General features: G+C 41.4%; 1 protein-coding gene across 7 annotated transcripts in view; it reads right to left on the reverse strand.

Annotated features, from left to right (window-relative positions):
• The window catches only part of MBNL2 (muscleblind like splicing regulator 2), a 107,118-nt gene that overhangs the window by 76,157 nt on the left and 8,909 nt on the right, over nt 1–22,052 (reverse strand). For 4 of the 7 annotated variants that reach the window (XM_021416444.1, XM_021416451.1, XM_021416417.1 and 1 more), the window contains exon 1: nt 15,622–15,907. The exons of 1 other annotated variant lie outside the window; for it this stretch is intronic. The gene's annotated coding sequence lies outside the window, so the exon portion shown is untranslated. Of the gene's footprint in view, nt 1–15,621; nt 15,911–22,052 lie in introns of those variants that run through there. 2 more of the 7 variants (XM_021416409.1, XM_021416435.1) reach the window with 2 other exon arrangements.

Raw genomic sequence — 22,052 nt, forward strand, 5'->3', positions numbered from 1 at the left:
CAATGCAAGTTCACAAACCAGCAACCAAGTCTTAAGCATGTATTGCTCTGACTCAGATTCTCACGATACTCAGTAAGTTCCAGCTATTTGTCCAGGAAATAAACTAATCTACAAGAAATAATGCTCTCAGCTTAGCCATCCCCTTTGATCCGGACTTACTAGTTCCAAACCAGTGATTTTTGCTGGGACAGGCAATATGGGACAAAGCATAACCATACACAGAAGTCCCAGAGTCCCAGCACATACCATTAAATTCAAACACAAGAGTTAACTGATGTGTCCTGCTCTGTGGAAGCATCTTTAGAGTCTGATGATATTTGCCAAGGAAACTCACTTTGCCCTTCGCTGTGGTAAGAGTCAAAATCTTATGGAGGAACCCCCTGTATAAATCTAACACATAAGGGATTTTTCCATATGAAGCAGAATCGGGCTGAGTTAAATATTTTACATATTCATAATGGAAATACAGATATTCAAAGACTGAGAGCTACTGAACATGACACCTCACCCTCAAGGCCAGAAAAAAGTATGCAAATCCCATGAAGCCCTACCTCTGACTTGCAGCTGCATAGTGGACTCCACTTTTAAAGCATTTGGGACACGGCTGTACAACCAGGGAAGGCACATCAGTCCAACGATGGTGGGACTTTATTTCAGCTTTTCACCTATAGCTCACTGTTACATTCCTTTAAATGTCATTTTTCTCATTATTTGTGCTTTAAATAGCACTCCAGGCCTCCAAAACAAATAGGAGATACATATCAAATGACCGCTGCAAACCCACAAGTGCACTCCAGCACCATTTAAATGCCACCTACCTGCTGTTTCCTTGACTCCCCAGTACTTCTTTCTGTATTTCTCCCTCAGGTCCTCTGCCAAGAGCCTCAGGAAGGTGAGGCTGCAGTTTAATCCTGGGCTAAAGGCGGGCATAAAGCTCCACATGACAGCATGCTGATCCTGTGTCCTCTCTCGGTTCACGTTTGTCATTTGTTAACAGTCTTTCTAAAGTTGACTTTGTTCCAGCAGATTTTCTGACAGCTCACAAACTGTCCATTCATAACACCTCACATTACCTGCTGGATCGGCTACGGCCAGCATTCCCAGATGAGGAATAGAGTCAAAACAGCAGCAAAAAGCAGGTATGAGCCCTGCATCAGACATGCCGGCTACCTCAGAAGAACCAGGCCCACGCCTCCTTGCTTGCTAGGCCTGGCACCATGGTCTGCGTCCTGCTCCCTTCTCGGCCCTCCACCTTTCTGCTGCAGCCTGCCTGGCACTCAGATGCAAGGCCTTACATTTATAATGCTGTATCAGATGGAACAGGCTCCCTATCCCTGGAAAGTAAGGCTGACCAAGCTGGTTTAAGCCTCTCTGCGCAAAATCCCCCACTAACCAATGGAGAGAGGATATTATTTCAAAAGACACTACCGTGAATGGATAAAAATTACCCTACTGACAAGCAGCACGACACTCGGAGTGCTTGTGAATCACGTTTGAATAAATAATATTCTTAAAGACAGAACATGGAAGAGATTTTTGTGCAGTAGATAAGCTTTTCTCACTCCACCGGCCCACCAGATTAGGGAACAAGACTAGAAAGTGATAAGCAACACAGGGGTATCCTTCATCAGTGAGTACAAAGTCAGTTTTATACTCTTCTTGTGAACCAGTTTCTAATGTCTCATTCATATTTTTGATATGCAACCTAATATTAGAGCTTCTAGTAAGACTGTACAATGTATCAAGGAGTTTAGTAACATCCTAGCATTCAGGAAAATTAAAGTCATAAAAAGAATCAGACTACTGGTTCATTTCTCAGCTTTTGTGAAGTCACAAAAATAATATTCTTAGCATACAAGAATCAAGAGAAAACAAGAAAGACTTCAATGAAAAAACATCTGTTCTTTGATGGGAAATACCAATAGAAAACCTTCCTGTCATTTTTAAGGAAAAAAAACCCCATTCAATTTTAGTAGAAAGTGATAAATCCATTTTCTTCTTCCTACAAATCTCAAATGACATTTCGAATATTTCTTTAATCATTTAGAGAGTTCCTCCTCCACCAACACTTTTTTAAAAAGGTAGTAAGCAGTTTCCATTTTTCATTGAACAAATCATTATTGCTCTAATGAGGAAGGAAACCCAACTATCCTATCAGAGAGGAAGCCTGATACTTTGAGCAAGTGGCTAGGAGCCAAAAATACTAAAAATCTAATCCAAGTTCCTGTATTAATTTGACTTGAACTCTACTGAAGTCAACCGTGTTCTGACTTACAAAAGAACCATTATTTATGTTATTTGCTAGAATTGGAGATAACTTTTTCAACACCTCTCTCTTTGTCTGTTATACAACTACAGAAGAACACTCGTCACGCGTAATACATATGGAAAATCTGCCAAGAATCAATTCTAACCATTTTGGTAAAGCTGACAGAAGTTCAGGGACAGGTTAGAAAATGCTGGTCTGTTTTGTTTGAACTGTGCACAACCCCCAAATATCAGCTTTGATGAATGAGCCACATTCTCCTTGCCAAGATCACTAATGTACCACGTTGCTCCTTCTGGTGCTCTGAGCTTCAGGTTTTTCAGTACGCTCCATGCCACTTACAGCATAATGCTGGGCTTCTTACAAAAACCTGCAGTGTGCTTTGAAGCTGGCTATACAACATAACACCACCAGTGTCCTCTGTCCCCTGGGAAAGAGGTGAGGAGAGTGTGCTGCCAGCTGTGAAACAGCAGCCACAGCTCAGGACCTCTTCAGCGATCCCCTGCGCTACCTTGGTAATGGACCGTGAAGTATTTCTGCTGAGGTTCGAGCCCACAGGTGACTGGATGCACCACAGGAGTATTTTCTAACATGAAACTGTTTAGAAGTCATGCTGATAAAACTAATGCTCATTATGCTTCCATTAAAATACAGTTGTAGAAAGTAGTTATTCTTCTAACAAATATTTGGTTTTTATAATTATTTTCATCCTGCTCCACTGAACCTTCACATTCTTTCTTGGTCCTCATTTTCTTTCACAGTCTGTAACTTAAACACTTCTTGTTTTCAAGCCCAAGGAAAACAGTTTTCATCCTCTAGCTGCACTAATTCATACATAACATTCTGCTCCCACCTTAACAAGGGGCTAAAGCAAATCCTGTGCCTCTGCCTCTGGGAGGAGAGTTAATTATCCCTGGCAGCAATGACGTTATCACTTGGCCTCTGGTGGACAACAGTGTTTTGCTTTTGGCAGAGTGCACCACGCAGCAGTTATTAATCAAACCTGATTCCTCAGGGAAGGCTACCCCAGAATGTTAGGAGGTCCTACACACACCCAGCTGCAGAAGTATATCGCTGTTTTTAGGACTGTAAAATTATTTATAGAGGAGCGTGTGTATATGCTCTGAAACTTTTATAGTCCTGGACCGGCATGGACCGAGTCCATAATCAAGTGACTGTTCTCACCTGCCAAAGGATAGACAACACACTGTTACAAAGAGCGCAGTTTTAAAGAGCTGAGGCCGTTGTCAGTTTTCTATTTTCTCTTCCCCAGTTTTACACTAAGCCCAGAAGACAGAACTCTTACAAAGGTATTTCTTTATGTCACAGGCAGTATCCCCTTCCAAGGAGAGACAGGGACAGCTCTGAATGAACTGAGAACTCCAAGTACATTAGGATATGTTGAGCTTGCAAGCTAAAAATACATTTAAGACTGCCAATAGCATTATTAATAATATATTCCAACAAATTACCCAGCTCTGGAAAGCTGCATGGCACATCCAAAAAAGCTCTGGAGGACAGCATAGCAAGAGCACTATCTAATACTATTAACCACAACCATCTCTTCCGCAGTAAATCCATTCTGACAAAAAGATTCCCTGCACAAGCTCCAAGAAATATCACTGTCCAGAGATACCTGCATCTCCACACCACTTTCTCCATTTTCATTTTAACTGAGGATACTGAAAGTACATAAGGATGGCCTTTGCAGTTCAGTTGAAATGCCCATCTAGCTCAATATCCTGTCTCTAACCATGGCCAGGTACCAGATGTCTCCTGAAGAGTATGAAAACTGGGCCAACAGAGCGTGGCCAGTACACTCCTACCTCTTACTGATGCCTTTGTATCTAGCAGATCTTACTGGATTTTTCTTCCATGGATCTGCCTACTCCTTTTTTGAATGCTACCCTGTTAGAAGCGTCTTTCAGCATCACATGCACAAAAACTGGGATACCAAGAGGGAATCTGACTGGTTTTCAATTGTTGACAAAAGATTGGCCTCTCTGAAGAAGAGAGCTGATATGGAGGAGAACATATCAAGATTTCAGGGATTTGTGTGTGTTCTAAAACAAAATGCACTGTTGTGAATAAGGTGATTAACACACACAAATTAAAAAAAACCTCTTTTTTAAATTTGTGTTGCTACTGCCCTTTCACTGCCCTGAATGTGTTACACCAGATCAGAGAATGTACCTTTTCCTTTCATTCTAAGTGAAGCTTTGAGAAGTGGTTTTTAAACCTATCAGCATGGGAAGAAACACCAAGATCCCTTCTGCATCTCCAGATGCATTATCTAAAAGCAGTGCTACGTTTGTAATCCAATGGGAGACCAGAAAGAATAAGGAAAACCCAAGAGCACATCTGAAAGATCCAAAGTTTGGCACACTGATCATGCCCTGCCGGACCCTAAGCATTTCACAACAACCTCAGGCACATTTTGGAAGCAACTCATTTCAACAGAGAAGTGCCTACAACAGGAAAAAATAAATAATGTGCATATTGTATTTGCTTCTCAAAGGGCTGTCCCAGCAATCCTTCACCAGTGCCCTTTTAAACACAAGTATTCAATTTTCCTTTCTCTCTCCATTAGTGGTGAGCGTGTAACATACAAAAACAGTTTTATTTACTTCCAGAACTAAAGAAATCATTGTGAGGTTGAACATACGCAAGCTTTTTACTTCTTCCATATCTCATGCGACATACTGCATAGCTGGATTAAACATGTATGGCAGGATACATTATATCTTACAGCAGTTAAAAAAAATGGAACAGTGACCTAACTTCAGTGTCACCTACAGAGTATCAGACTGTTCCCAAGTACCTTCAAAAGCAATTCTATAACGTCTTTATAAAATAATTAATGTTTTTACACTAACATTCAGACAAACAGCACAAACAGCAGAGATTTTAAATAACCTAAGCGGAAACCTTACACTAAAAGCCATTTTTCAAAGACCCTTCTTAGTCATGAAGAAATGTTTGTTTCTTCAAAGAATGGTTGCCTGTTTGTTTCCACATAGCACCAAAGAGAGGGGGAAAAAGAAGTTTCACTCGGTCTCTTCTGAAGATAGCGTTCTGTTGTGAATGTATCATGAGCTCAGAAAGAGAACGCTTTTCCTCAAAGATGGGTTTTACAACTGAAAGTAAAGAAACAACAAAGCGCTCTTCCCAGACTACTTGCAAGTTCTGGTGAATTTCAGTTCTCCAGGAAATCCTGTAAACCTCTATTTACTCCTGAACCAAAAGGAAGCATTTACATCTGGAAGGAGTGCACATCAAACCCTTGGTTTTTTTTTTTTTTTTCTGATCTGACGAAACTGGGGTTTGATCTGCAGCGCTGACCTTTCTTTTTGCCTGAGCACTGATTAGGAAGTGCTGACCCAATAAAAATGGGTCACATTGATCTCGGACCAAAAAGCTCACCACCTATGGGCACTTAAAGAAAGTTACTTTTTAACCCAGTTTCATTTTAGAAAATAATTCATTTTTTAAGTAAGTAATGGAAGACAAAGAATTTACAATAACAGATAGAGAAGGATACATGGGAACAAGCTCAGGAAGTTTCTCAGCCTATAGTAACAACACCAGGTGAATTCATACTCATTTTCCTACCACATGCTTAGTTCAGCTGTTTACAACAATGAAGAGGGACATAAACCACTTTCAGATTTCTGAAAGGAAAAAACTTGTCAGGTTGTTGTAAAACCAACTTCAATGCACGGAGCCTTCCTTTTCAATTCTGCTGGCTTAGAAGCTGAGGTGAGCATGGACACAGGTAACAGTACTGACTGGGTAGGCAGCAGCAGTCCACGATTATTCGGACAGTCCAAGGTTATAAAGACCCAGACATGTACTTGCTTCAAATCAACAGACTGTAATTTTTTTTTCAATGCAGAAACGAAAATCACAATTTTAACTCAGATATTTTACGTGGAAACAGAGCAATAGGAAGATGTCCTTCCTACTCTCACCAGGACGTGTCGAAAACTTTCCTGAATGAAACCCAGCATCTCAATGCTTCTGTAGACTGAAAGGTGAAAATATCAGAGAAAAAAGTACTTTAGCAATACTGAAACAATTCCACCTGTATACTGTATTTTCGTATGGTAGAACCATTATATTGTAACTGAAATATCATCATGGATAAGCACACAGTTCTTCGGGAATATATTATAAATTATTTCTTGAAATGCAAGTTGAAAAAGTTCTTTCACCCTAGGGAAACAAGGAATTGCAGCATTTTTTTCCGTGAAAATTTCCACTGAATGCATTTTCCAGAAATGTTTTGATGGAGCACTTTTCCAGCCCTTTGTCTATTATATCTCTGCTTACCTGTAACGGCAGAGACTTCTCTCTCCTGCCGGGACTCCTAAGCACAGCCTGGTGTTAGTGAGCACTTCCAAAGCAATGGATATGCTCGTGACACTGAGTACAAGCAACTGGCTTTTGGCAAGAGACTGTTTTCTGCTCAAATTGCAGCACAAGATTAGGACTGTTTAATATAAGTCTCAGCAGTCTTGTCCTTTTCAAAGGTTTAATTTGTTTGTTGTATTTCAAGCTAAGTCCCAAATGGGTATTTGGGTGAACATTTGGTTTTGCGTTCTATGGTTTGTATCGCCTTGTGTAACTTCTGTGTTAAACCATAACACAAAAAAAATTCATTTAAATTTGCATAAGTCTCACTTCGACAGACAGCACTGTTTTCAAAATCTTTTTTTTTTTCCTTAAAGAAAACTTTCTGTGTTACAAGGTCAACAAATAACACAAAAATATTTTGGATTTGGTCAAATAAACAACACCAAAAAGATCACTCTGAGATAAAACATCGTCTGTTTGTAAACATCACGAAAATGGACTGCTGTGACTTTACTTCTACTTCAGAAAACAAGTTTGCAAAAATGACTTAAAAGATTTCTGTGTTTAATGTACAAAATTTTTATGCAGTATTTGCTTAGCTTGTAAATAAGAGATTTTATCTCGTCTGTATGGGAACTGCTGAGTCATGGCCTGAACCACTGATTGAGCACCTAGAGAAAAGACCCAGTCAGCCCTGGGAGCACAGGTGAAGGCAACTCACCTTTGTGACCAGAAGGCCTCATTGAAGGGGTGGCTGCCACTGAGGAAGGGTCTCCTTCTGGAGATCCCTCCTTGGTAGAAGCCTTTCCCTGCGAACTCAGAATCTTCTGAGCTGGGTGAGCAATCTACTTCCCTTCCCTTGTAGCACCTTGCTATCGTGCTGGTCCTTCTACCTCTTTTGTAACGCCTTTTCCATCGTGTTGGTCGTTCTGATCACTATACTCGTCTGACCTCCAGCCTGAATACATGTACTGGTCCATGACACTTGATATATGAAATGAGAAGAAGAACTATCACTTCCAGGACAAAGCAAGTAGGACATGAAATGTCAGACCAGACTAGAAAAAAAATAAAATAAAATAAAATAAAATGTAAGTCTGCTAACTCGCTCTCAGAATTATGCCCTCAAGTAATACTGTGCAACTTTATGGGCTACAAAGTATATATCACCAATATTTGGATTTCATAGAGACATTCAATCTATTACAATACATAGACTCAGGAAATCCTGAAAAACTATCTGTAAGGTCCTTCTACACATGTATCCCTTTGTCTATCATCTGAAATAGTAGTAACCACAGTACCACTTCGTAGGAACTGAATGGAATTGCCTGTCCACTACCAAAAAAGCACTATTATACTCTGAGAGAAATGAGATTTTTTTTTAGACACAATGGTATTGTAGTTTCACACGTTTGGAATGTGTTAGAAACAAAGTTCACTCAATTTACATCTTAAAATGGCTTTATTTAAGTTTAATTAGTATAATTTTGTCATATTAGATGGAAATCCACAATTTGAGGTCCCTGTTTTTTTGGCATCACTACTGAGAGATATTGAGAGGTGAGAAAGGAGAAATCTGAAGAACAAGCCTGCCACAGCACAAGGCACAGCACAATCTAAATTTCATAACTGAAGCACTGAAGTCAATGCAGGCACACAAACAAAAAAAAAAGTATGGTATTTTTAAATCAGTAGAGCAGAAACTTGCCTGCTGTTTCTGAAGTTCTACTTTCAGGTGATTATTTTTACCTTCCAGATGAAGTGTTTCCAAGATGAAAACCATCATATTTACCTTTCCCCTAAGTAAAGACGTATGTTAACTTTTTGGCGTCTGGTGGCTAAGAGGAATGAGATAAAGTTGGCTATCTTTACCAGAGCAGATCATTACTACTAACTCTGTTTTAATTTCATTTATCTTTAAGAAAATAACCTATACTGATTACTTTCACAAGAATCCTCAAGTTCAAGGATCTACTGCACAGTTCTCCTGCAACACAGCTAACTCTTACCCATATCAATGGAAGCCTTAAAACACCAGACACATTTCATAAAGCCTTAACATCTATAGATACATTTACAAGAAACCATCCATTTTTATTACAAAGTACAAATCTGACAACCGTGGCAAAGAGCTAAAAAAAAAATCCCAAAAAGCTCAGAATTAAGCAAAATGAAAGCAAATGAATCAGTTATCTTTATAATCTCATGATTATTGTGGGACTTAATTCTCATGATGATAAGAATCTTACAGATGTCAAAAGGAATTTAATTAAAAGAAGTAAAAAATGCAAAGTACTTGCAGATGGCATGAAGGCTGGAGTCATAGCAGAAGTTCTGGGTCAATAAACTCTATGAGGCTCCCAACCTCAGCAAGCTCATGTGGCTAAATAGCATGCTTCTCATAATGTGCTCTGATTTTTGTAATGATGGAGTTTACCAACAGAGTACATCTGTAATCACTGAAAGTCTGCAGTTAAAACATTGTGAAATCATACCTGGAGCCAACTATGAGAGTTACAAAAGGATCTCATGACAATGAGTACAATGAACAACAGTATGACTTAAGAATTTAACAAAGGCAAAATAATGCAGATGAGAGGAAAAAAGAACAAGAAAAGCAATAAATAATACACATAGAACATTAGGTTCAAATAAGACTCTACTAGGGAAGAAAGATATTGTGGGTCCCCCTCATCTCAGAGCAAAGACAGCAGAGCTAGAGAATAGTAACAGCACCATCAGCACTACCAAAAGGCTACTAAATACAGCTTCTCATATGGAAACTCCTTCTCAGAAAGTCCCTAACTCCCAGTGACCAAAAGCTGAAGTCACATGCCTGTGAAGGTATGTATTCCTGTCCTCAGCTTGCCCTTCTGCCTTCTCCGCTTTGGAACTGCAACTCTTTACAAGCAGCCTAGTTCTGCAACTAGGCCTGGCAACAGATCCTCAGGGACATGCTGATCCTCAAGGCCTCCCATGAGAAAGTCAGCACTCATCTCTCATTTCAACCAGATTTCAGTCTACAGACTCGCACAACCTAGGCACGTAGAAGTGTCCCTGATGACTGAAAAGCACTATCTCCTCAGTCATTCTAAGCGCCAAAGGAGAGATGGGCACCTCCAAGGCACAGTTCAGAGCATAAAGGTGTGGATGTACATCCTGCAGGCCCCACAGAGTCACAGACCACTCTGCAGAAAAAAACCCATGGAGAAAGGCAGCATGCCACTGCCCTGCTCTGCAAGGGGAGCAGTGATCAGCGTGGGAAGGCAAAAAATAGCAAAAACAGGCATTGGTTCCCAGGCTGCACTCCCTCACCCTTTGGTTGTTGGGTCCTGCTCCTCAAGAGACTGGGGTGAGAAGCAAGGACAGAAAGTGGGAAAACAACAGGAGGGAGAAAGGGAACTGAATCCCTCATGTTCTACAAGAGTCCAGCCACTTCCAGCTCTGTGGGTGAAGTGCACGTCTGTGAGATGGATTTAATTCCAGGTGTGGCCCTTCAGCCTCTCCCTGCTGAGATGGATGCAGTGGTTTCTTACCACTTCGGACATTTTATACCAAGGATTAAGCTGCTGGCTTGTCCCCTGCTGGCATTTCTACTTCAAAGAGCTGCCGTGGATTGCAAAGCCTTTGAAAGTTGCCCCATCGCACAACATCCTGAGCATTAAATGAGGTCTTTAAAAAAAAAAAAAAAAAAGTAGAAAAAAAAAGGTGCTAGCTTCCTAAACATTCCAAGGCAGTCACTTTCAAAGGCCTTCATGCCTTACTTTTTAATGTTTCCCCTTCCCTACCCTTCAAAATTATGGCAATAAAGTAATCCAGAAGGGAACTGAAATACACAAGGGAACTGAAAATACACCCATGAAAAGTTTTTGAACACATGTGCTACGGCTCCAGGAGAGCACTGTGCCGTGCTGCTGCTGCTGCATGCCTAGCATCTGAATGAGGACTGCAGCTCTGCCATCGGCGGCACCAGCAGCCCACACACAAGTGTCCTCTGGCACAGAAACCTCACCACAGATAAAAGTCTGCTCAAAAACACTGTATGACAAGCTCCTGCGTTCCTTGTGACTGTCTGCCTCGCTCCTCGGGCCTCCCATCTGCTCTGAGATGGAGGTGGCCTTCAGCCCACCTCCATGAGCCTGAAGGTCTCTGCTTCACAGCGCTGGGCTTTGCATTTGATGGCTACAGTAGGAAAATCAGCATAGCTCTTCTCGTGGCAGTACAAGGCAGGGTCCGAGCTGTCAGTGAATACAACTGTCAGGAAAAACCCATAGTTATCACCACAACCTTCCAAATAAATAAAATGCAGGGCTGTGCTAAAGCCCTGAATCATTAACGGGGCACCACCGGCACATGTGCCAGCTACCAGTGTGGGGAGGGAGGAACAGACAGAGGTGTCTGTTTACAAAGCAGCACAGCTGTAGGAGTGAAATATTTATATAGCTGTTAATAACAGCACCAAAAAACATCTAGAAAGGGGGAATGAGTAAGGAAAAGAAAATGGACTGAGGCTAGCCTTTGATATCCTACAGCACAATCACTTCCCCCACCTCAAAGTCAAGCAGTGTCCTGCTGAGAGATTCCAGGTGAAATTGTTAAAAGGAAAAAAAACAATGTATAAATCCATTTACTGAAAATATTTTCAAGAGCTCAGAATAAAAAGGGGAAATCTTGCCACTCTGCAACTTAAGGTTTAGACTAAGTTCAAAACACGGCTCAAAACAAGTACAAAACACTGCCCCAAATAAATATCGTAGAAAATATTTTGTATAAAGTAAAAAAAAATAATCATGGCAGGTTCAGGAAATGGGTGCTGAGGAGTAGGATTTTGAGCCATCTGGTATACATACCCAAAGCTTGAAAACCACATTTGAAAAAGCAAAAAAAAATTCTTAGAAAACCAGGGGAAAAAAAGTTCCATCTGGATAGGAGAGAATTTTAGATGGGGGAGAAAATTATTCGCTTGGCCTATTTCTTAAAAGCAATCACACACAAAAAACATTGAAAATTTGCCTTCAGAATTGCAAAAAGAGAAAAAAAAAATAAGCACTTCAGAGTTCCAGCTTCCTTCCATAAGTCTCTGCAGGAAAAACATTTCTGTATTTTTTCTTACGTGTATTCTCTAATTCTGCCTACTGCTCAGAGTGCTGAACTCTCTGCAGAAGAAAAGATTTTACCAGAACATGAACCTCTCTACCAGCTGTTGGCTTACAATTCAACGTGTGATACTCAAATGATCTTGAAATGGTGTGTAACATCCACTCAGATATTTCAAAAAATCATTGATCAAAAATAGAAAGAAAGAGTAATAGACTGATACAAACCATCTGTTCTAACTTGATCTGTTTCTTTATGCAAGAACCGCACCGTTAAAACTCTCCTACCGTATCATTAAGTATTTTCTTTGTATTTCAATATGACAAAAATGAAATACAATGTTTTTATGTGTATTAGACGTATGCGTGCGCATGCATCTACATACAAAAATAGGAAAAGAAAGAAAAGCACTGAGCAGGTTTGTGCATCTCTTTCCTTTAACCAGAACCACAGCCAAGCTCTTCTAACTTGCGTCGTTCCTGGTACCACAAGCCCATGAGCTCCTGGGCCAGGCTTACAGCTCCAGGAATCCTACAGGTCTTCGGCTAAAGCAGTCAGCTGAACACTGGCATCTCTCCACAGCTTTAGTAAGAACAGCACAAAAAGTCCTCCACACACTTAACTATTTCTTTGTACAGTAATAATATATATTCTTTGTATTAGTTATAAATATCTTTAATCTCCTACTGGGTATGCTCAGGAATTTCCACAGTCCCAAACTTTCCTTTTTCAGCGTGCCCAAAACATTGGTCTAAGAACTTCACATCCCTTATTTAATGCATTTATTTACTTACGTGGAGATTAAGACATCAGTAAATTCTAGGAAGGCGATGTATGATTTTTAAGCTCAAGCACCCTCTATCAAACAGAGCTGAAATGTTTGTTTTTAAAGGAGACTTTGGACTCTGTATATCAATGACCAGCAACTGTCATTGCATTTGCTAATAACGGATAAGAAGATTAGTTTAATTAGTCAAGCAGTTAATGCTACTATTATTTGAACTAGTTTTCAGCTTTGACACCCTCTTAAAATGAGTTTTATATTCCTCAAGCTGTAATTTCAGCCTGTTTACAGACAAGTTATGTAGCACTGGTTCATGGTAGTTGACCACGATACGCTGCGCTAAAGATATCAAATTAGCTTCACAATCAAAGGTTGTAAAATGGTTTTAAAAAGCAAACATACTAACAAATTCTAAAGCAGGAGACTATATTCTCATTTGGTATAATCTTGTAAACAACTGTGCGTTTTTACAAAGAAAGAGGAAAAGTCTTTGGGCTTTAAAAAGCATTCCTTCTCTGAAAGATAGAAGAGAATCCTCATAGTCTGAGAAGTTTCTAGTAACACTGGAGAATAAGGTATCATAAATAGTTATTATCTGAAATTTTAGTTAGACACATCGCCAACATTTATGATTTAGGAAATAAAACCACACATGAAACTACTAAGTCTTTTTCTCACCTCTCAATGGTATAAAAGAGTGAACATTCAGAGCCTTTTACAAGTAAATACAGTACAAATAATTCCTGACATACTGGTGAGCTACAGAGAAGAACATTCATCCACAGCAGAGATGACTTAGCAGACCTGAGTGCCTGAAATCCCATGTAATATTAATAGCTACTTTTCTTGCACAGAAAAAAAAAAATATTTGCAGCATACGACTACTGCAAATTTCTGTAAAATGCATGTGTACAAATGAAGAACTTTATTTCCCTTCATAAACATTCTGTAGTCGCTACGCTACATCATTAGTAAATATTATCTTAGGAAAATGAAGAAACTAATCCAATACTGAATAACTATTCTTTGAGAACAGGCAGACTGAAGGATGAATGCATGTTTTCACTTCGGCATTAAAGCGTAACAATGCTATTTCTATACGCTGTCATCTCAAAGGTATGAAAAACAGTCACGTATCTGACAGAGTCTCAAAATGCGCGACTGAAAAGATTTCTGTGCAAGTTGTGCGGGAAAATAGTTTTATTTGCAAAAAATAAAAAAGTAGCTCACACTTTGTCTTGCATAAGATTATATGACTTCTAATTACCAATCCTCACTTCGCTTGCTTAACATACTGTGCGCACAAACATTACAGTTGAACACTGATAGCAATCAACTGTGAAACGTACATATTCGTACTTTATTAGTAACAACGTTCTACATGCTGACATGTGTTTCACTTGTTAGCAGTTGGAAATTCTCGGAAGATACATGCAGCTGGTATTACTTACATGAGCGCAGCATTTATATACTACTGGTTCATAAACTGGAGATGTATCGACATCCCAGCCTCAGGTCTTCAGCGAGCACTGAGCCAGATAACGGGGAATTTGAATCAGCCTCCTCTGAACAAAGTCTGTTGCGAGGAGCTGGGCGATGACATCAGGAGTTTTGAGCCCATGCCCTGTACTTCTCCTTGAAGAAGTGGGGGTGAAGGAGATGGGACGGGAAACTGTTGGTCTAGCAGGGCCTACTTAACACAACACTTTCAAAATTAGCTTAAATTAGAAGATTTTTCAGCTTACTGGAAGTTTTTCTAGGCAGTAAAGGGTTCTTATACCTAATTTCTTCTTTGAGACATTGATCTTCGTTCCCCCTCAGCTCACACACTGGATTTTTCCACGCACATCTTATCTGAATAAAAATATTTACGTATAATGTTCATGGGTATTAGAAGAGAAATAAGATAATAGCATTTTCTTGCTGTTTCACCAAGAGCCAATCTTTTATTTATTTTTAAAGCTGTTATGTATTGTATATGCAAACTGCTATAAGCACACCTGCACTGCCAGCACGCTAAGTCAGGTAGCTAACTGGGTGGGATCCTGATAGGTGCTGAGCTCTGCCAGCACAAATGGCAGCCAAGGAAAGTCCAAGAGGCTTCAGCACGTCACAGGATGAGGCAATGTTCTCAGACCCTTCCAACAATTCAGTGGCAAAGTTTGCTTCCAACATCTAACAAATAATAATAATGAATAATAACACTAATTCCTCAGCCCTCACAAAATGGAACAGACTTCTGCCTAAATAATCATTTTCCTTCTCTCCAGAGTGCTTAACATAAATCTTCTCCACTGCCTCCCGAGGCTCCTCCTCACCAAGAAAGTTGATGCGTCTCAGCACAGTGAAATCATTGCTGCAAAAGCCAGCCTGCTCATTAAATTATTCTGCTAGCTGTGTGTCCTCTCATTAAAAATGCACACAGATCAGATAATTGCAGCATATATTAGTAACCTTGTTTTCACATAAAGATCCCGCTTTGTTACCAAGACAAAGACCTGGAAATGGCATGGGAAATGCTTGACTGAACTATAATTCCAGAAACTAACAGCTTGCCTTCAGGAACACCAGGAATCACTGCGCAGCCCAAAACGCCTGGACTTCTGTAATGGAGTGAAACACTGTAAGCTTACCGTACCGCTCCTTCAAGCCCCAGGCAGACTGTCCTGGCTTTAGCTAAAGCTTCCGACGGGGAATTATTTAGATGAGCCATTCTAATTCACGTAAATCTTCAAACGTATCTGCTATAAACTTCACAGATTTCCAGGTTGACTCATTCTCTTTATTAAAGCTAGGAAGCACCGCCAGGCGACAGCCCGGCTAAAAATCCAATTAGGGTACAGCACTTCTGAAACACACTGACCTATTTCTGTTATTTGCTTGTGCTATTTTTAATATGCATATACTCACTAACTATTCCTGAAGAGAGCTGTTTATTTTTTAAACGAAGTCCCTCCGAAAGCAAGTTGGCATAACACCCGCATATTGCGCCCTGACAGCGGGTATTCACCAGGGAAATCTCGCCTGCACCCGACTGCCCCAGGCAGCACAGCCGGTATGCAGCACACTGCAGCAAACTCTTTGAACACTCGACAACGGACGCCGATCCTCCTACCTTGTTCAGCTCCGTCTATTCGGCACGTTTCCAATGTGAACAAAAACATCTGACACCAACAAACAGCCGCGCCTTTCCCATCGCATCATTGTGATGAATAGATGTCACACGACGCGATTAGCCGTCCATTCTTTTTTTTTCTTTTCTTTTTTTTTTTTTTTTTCTTGCGCTCGGAAAGCCCTGAGCCTTATCGGGGGATTTTTCCTCAGATGATGAAGCAAAGACACAGCCTAAACTCTGTTGCTGGAGGACTGCAGCCCTTCCTTCTCCCAGAGCCCTCCCAGCATATGGCAGCCAATCACGCCCCGCATCGTCAGCCCTGCCGCTCTCGAACCCACTGGATCGGGGTGATTGACACAGCAGCACGGCGCTCCCAACGTGGAAAAACAACGCGTCCATGCTGATGAACCAGGAATCTCCCTCGCGCAGGAGAGGGCTTCTGCTGGCGAGGTAAAGCGATACCTCCATGAAGCACCACATGCGGCAAAAGCAAACAACTCCCTTCCCCTGCGTCGCAACAGCAGCTCGGCGCCGGCTTGCACGAGGATTTTAAAAGCTTCTGCTGATCATAAACACATGCGCCAATAGTATTAGCGAAACTGCAGAACTGCGGTGATGCTGTTTTGTTTGTGAAGGTTTGCCATGCACCGTAAACCAAACAATCTGCCTTTTATTTCAACATGCAGTAAAACCGCACTCCCGTTCGGCTAGCGATGTTCTCACTTAGATACTGCATGATCCCACTGTGCAGCACGCTCATTTACCAGCAACACACACAGACAGCGTCTTTCAGAACATTTGAGACCAGGTGCTACGGGCTCCAGGTATGGGATGCTTCTCAATGAGGACACGACCTATTTGGTGGGGTTTTAATACCCCTGGCAGACAGATCGCACAAGCAGCGCCCACGCCGTGGTAGGGTGAGCTGCTCACCACTGATGCCCGTCAGTACTGAGGTTGTGATACCAGCTGCCATTTTTGAGCCGTGCCACAGGGCAGATCGGTATGCTTGAGACACAGGGTCGGGTGTTTTCTCACAAATTTTGCTGAAGTTTTAAACCAAAAGTGCAATGCAGCAAAGGATTACTGAACATGAGTTGCAATTAAGAAGAAATACAAAAAGGAGCTTAACCAGAAAGTCAGTCTTTATCCAAAAAGGGATAAAGACTGCAGTGCAATACTACTTTAGACAGCAGTCTATGTAGTTCAATCCCTTACATAAAAATGTGTAAAATGTATCTGAAATTCCACTCAAAGTTTAAAAATATGAATAGACAAGAGGAAAACAAAGCCCTCATTCAACAGGCAGCTCTGTCCCAAGGCCCCATTGTTTCCTATCGCCTGTTTTGCATATTATAAACGAAGCTTTCCAAAACCCATTACCCTGCCATCCTGTGAGCAAAAAATCTCCTTCGGGCTTCGTCATTTCCCCTCCAATTTGTCAAGGTCTCCCCTTTCCAGCACTGCAGCCCCCCTACCGCAGCCCCCTGCCGGCTGCCCCTCGTGTCCCTGCCATCTGACCATGACACACTCCTTCTCTCCCTCCCCTCCTCCATTCCAGCAAGTTCAGGCTTCTGCTGGCTCCTGCTGCTGGCTTCTGCCTAGAGACTCCTACAGGGCAGCCGTCCTTCTCTGCTGAATCACCCCCTCCATTCCACACTAATACACAAAAACACACCAAAATAACCCTAAACAGTTGGTTCCAACAGGCCTCCAGAGACCCGGAGCCGGGTAGCGCTGCTGGCAGGGCTGGCGACTCTGTCTATGACCTAGGTGGCCCAGTGCTTCTCGTTGGGATTTTCCACAGTCTTCTGACTTTGCCAAACTCGAGCTGCCTGTGTTAAAATTTTCCATGCTGGACATCTGCTGCAGGATTTATTTATTTTTCTGCCAAAACGCAGTTTGCCCATTTCTGAGACAGGCTAGACAGAAACACATTGCTCTGCCGTTCCTATAACCCACTGACCGGGGAACTCTGCCCCCTCCTCTTGAAGGGCAGTCCTGAAATTTGGCAGTGCTGATTCTTCATTTATTTTATTTTTCAAGGCTACACCTTTTGCTACTCCTGCGAAAATATTTTCCTATCTGATAAAGCTATGGGACCTGCCAAAATGGTGCTGATCTATCATCATCTTTTTCCTTTCGAGCTCTGCAATGTAAATCCACCACCTCCTCCGAATGGCTGTATGTGGCTGGAAAGGCACCAGCCCCACAGCGCGACTGAGCGTGTAACGGGCTCAAGTTACAGGAGATTAGCAGGATTTCCCCTGTAACTGCTGCTCCCATCTGCCAAAGACCAGACATTGGAAGTGACAGCAGGAAGACAACCTCGTCTGTTGCTTTCGTGACCCTTTGGCTGGTGCCCCACGGATGTGCAGGAGACAGAGCCTTGAGATGGCACTGGAGTGTGAGAAAGACTGAGGGGACCAAAATACGGCATGAAGCTGGGCAAGGAGAGGAGAGATGGCGATCAGAGGAAGGGGAGAAAGAGAAGCGAGAGACTGAGTCTGGAAATCTCAGGTCTGGTTGAGCAAAAGGTTACAACAAGGAAGCAGAAAGTGCCTGAGCTGGATGAGAAGCACAGAGCAGCCAGCACCGGGCACCAGCAATTCCAGCACAGACAGGAGATGAAAGATGACACTGAGGCAGGGACAAAACAGTGATGGAGCCTGGTGGCCCTAGAGCACCACACAGGGTCCAAAGAGGAGGATGAGCAGCACAGACATCACTACTCCACCCACTGAGGAACTAGCCCTGCACAGTGGAGATGCAGGCTGGCCATGGTATCCAGTCCAGGCCCAAGAGGGCCACAGCTCTCTCCTCCAGCAGCACACATTGCCATGGTCCTCCTTTCCCGACAAACCAATGTGGCAGTGCACACACTAAGAATTTCTATGGGTAGTTTGTTTGCTTCTAAGAAAGAAACTTGCAAGCTAACTGCAAAAAGAAAGTTAAATAAATAAATCCAGGCAAGTTGGCTGCAAGTTCAGGGCTTCGGGTGAAGTCAAAGCGTGGCTCAGGTTCTCCAAAACCTCACATCTAGGCCACTAGAATTATATATGCAAAACCAACAGCCACATGCTCACCTGGATCCTTGGGTGGATGATCACATTCTAGTTCTTCCCTTGTCAAGAGATTAGAAGCCTCTCAGATCACACGTTGCATGTGTCAGCCCCTCAGCCAGACTCTGTCAGAAAGCTCAAGGGAAAACACGTAATCCTTCTCAAAAATGGCGTTTCAATAGCATGCAGCAAAGCATGAGTTCATGGACTGAAGAAAAAATGTATATTTAAAAATACCTCTTCTGTACATTGAGCAAAGAGTTCCAAAGTGATGGATCTGAATTTGAGATGTAGCCATCCAATCATGCATTTTGCATACCAGTTATAAAGAAAAAGGACAGGATTTCAATTTCCAGGTCTACTTACGCAACTGTATTATGTATTTAATTGCAATATGACAAAATCTTAGAGAAGCAAAGAAATTCTGATGTCAAATTCAAAAAAGATGAACAAATAAGGGTACATCCTGAACAAAGAAAATGCCACCTGCTCTGTTTCACAGTCTTCTGTACTTAATGATTCAATGTAAACACACTGCTAAAGGTGACTCTTACGACTTTCTGAAGAGTACAGATATAACGTTAGCAGGAAACTGGACTATTTTGGAAGTAATAAAGCTGTAGTAAAATGGAACAAGCAAAACCTGCACTTTTTTTCCTTCTTTGCTCTCCAGTGATAGCTATTAGACCTAATACCAGAAACCAACAAAGCTTGATTTAAGCAGAGTTATGTAAAAGAGTGGACTATAGACATCACTAACATTTAACATGACAAGCAAGTTACGTGATATTGACTACAGCACAGAGAAGATTTTGAGCTGAGCATAAATGACCTACAGCAACAGTGACATTTTGGTAAGTTCAGCAATGGCAGGAACAACTTCAAAACTTTCTTGTGTCAGTAATAGGCTCTTCCCACAACAGCTAGCACCAGCAAAGTTCAACAGTAGCTATAATCTGAACGACAGCAGAAAAGAAAATTCAAGGCAGCTGCAAAGAGTTTAAATCTAGACACCTAGACCTATTCACAGACAATGTCACTGATGCCAGCCTTTGCAAAATACCTCACTATTTCTGAGATACTGGGGCTGAAGTGATGGCAGGAATCACAGTAAGTTACGAAAATAAGATCTCTAGTACTGCCAAAACTGAAGTTACTGACAAGAAGCAAGTATGCTTCCAAAAGGACATCGCTAGTCAATCATTATTATTATTTTCCAAATATGCTTATTATAAGAACTTAAAGTCCAGGATTTCAACTGCTTTAACTCTCTAGTACCCGGACTTCCCAACATCTCCCTAACCTAGAAAACTTTGAAATGGGTTATACACAGACATGAAAACAGACTGTTCTAGTCCTACCATCTATGCTGAGAGAAATATGAAACGGTAAGATATCACATAAGCAAGCACATATTCAAGTCAGAGGTTAGGATTCACCTTACCAACTTGAGGTGACGTCTGGAGGCCTTACAGATCCCCCCTTTCCTCCCACTGGCTGTGCAGGGAATTTAAGCCATGTCTAAACTTTGAGATCCAAATGCACGGTTCAGGCATGCACCCTGGCTGTATCCTGACTTTATTTTGGGATGACACCAATTCCCCACCGGTATGAAAACTGAGTATACGCGCACTCTTCCCTCTCATGGTGGCTGCAGTTGGGAAGGGTAATGAACATGCCAGACAGAAGAGAGCTGCAGAACACCGCAACCAGGTTTTATAGCTGAATGTTTGAGAGACATAGCCTGGGTGCACCAGAGGGTTGAGCTGCCTCTGAATGTAGCCTTATGCACTTGGCTTGAAATATACATGACCAAATATAAACAATCACATCTCAGTGAGTCACTCCACTCCTCCTTTCTCTTTATAGTCACTGAAGAGAAATAGGCATTTGTAGGCTGTGATTCATCATATACCAAAGTAGATATTCTAAGAGATTCTTCCATATCCTAGAAGTGCTCCGTCTCCGTTACCTGAGATGGCCACCATCCTATTAAGTCCTTTGTTAAACAAGTAAAAGGTGAAATCATACCACAGAAGAAGCTTTATTAAGAACCTAAGAACTTAAGACACTGAGGTGACATGCTCTGGATAGCACTTTTGATTTTCAAATTAATTTCAAGTAACTAAATACATAAACACGTATCTTAAGAACACGTGTATTTTGACAATGCACAGTTATAGCTTTGGTGTAAATCCTCAGCTTCCTATAAGCACGTTCCAGTTATGTTGCTATATAAGCTATACAAGTTTGTTCTCTAAGCTATGCTGAACATGTTCCAGGCTTTTTTCCCTGACTGAACATCAATCCTTGCACTCCCCCATGCTTTCTTCCTCTGAACAACTGATTGACACCAAATTAACCTAAAAGGAGTTAGACTGAGTTCTTTATGATTTTCTTTTTGGTTCTCAAGGGGAATTTTTTGGGAGGGAAGGTTGGTAAAACAAATGATTTCTTGCTGTTTCTCACTGTATAAGCTTAGAAATATACGCTGGCAAAGTACTAAACTAGGCAAAACAAACTGGCAAACCGCCTATATTAACTCTTTGAATGCTGACTTACACTAAAGTTTCCTCAAAACGGTGATTCTGTTTTTCTTCATGACAACTAAAAAAAGCTGAGGATTTTGAAGTCCACTGATCTGAAATATCAAATCATAGAAGTATTAAAATAGAATCACAAGGGTTGGAAAAGACCACTAAGATCATCTAGTCCAACGGTCAACCCATCACCACCATGCCCACTAAATACTAACATGACAAGCATTTGGTGCCATCTTAGATTCCTGAGTGAGTTCCTATAAGCCTGAGTGGCCACTGCTGAAAAGCTGGGCTACTGGTATGCCCTGGGTCATAGCTGCCAGCCCCATGCAGTTATCTCAGACGTAAAATGGTCTACTGTCATTTTAGAAATCATATGTTTGAGTATTTGAACCATCCAAAAACCTAAATGATTTCCTCAACACACATCAGAATAGATCCTTCCAACTCTTTTAGAAAGATTTAAGAGTTGTGCCTTTGTCAAGAGCCGCTGAACCCTATTCAGAAGAACAGTTTTACGAGTCAGAAGGAATCATCACACAGCAAAAGCACAAGCATTGCAAGACGTATCTTCCTCTTTGCTGACTGACTTCATGTCCTTTATTTTATACAGCATCTACCACAACCAGAGAATTAGCTGGTGAAAATCTTGCAAGTCTCACTATATCTGCAATAAATGCTGAATGCCTATGCCTAAAAAAAAGAAGAAAGCACTGTGCCTGTATGTCTTCAGCATCCAGTTGGAATCAGCGCAAAGGTGTAAGTCACCACTATTCAGTACTGCTTAACAAGACCATTGTGTATTGGGAAGTTCTTCCATTGCTGATAA

The sequence above is a fragment of the Numida meleagris genome, chromosome 1 (genome assembly GCF_002078875.1).
Source record: "Numida meleagris isolate 19003 breed g44 Domestic line chromosome 1, NumMel1.0, whole genome shotgun sequence".
Classification (NCBI taxonomy): Eukaryota; Metazoa; Chordata; class Aves; order Galliformes; family Numididae; genus Numida; species Numida meleagris.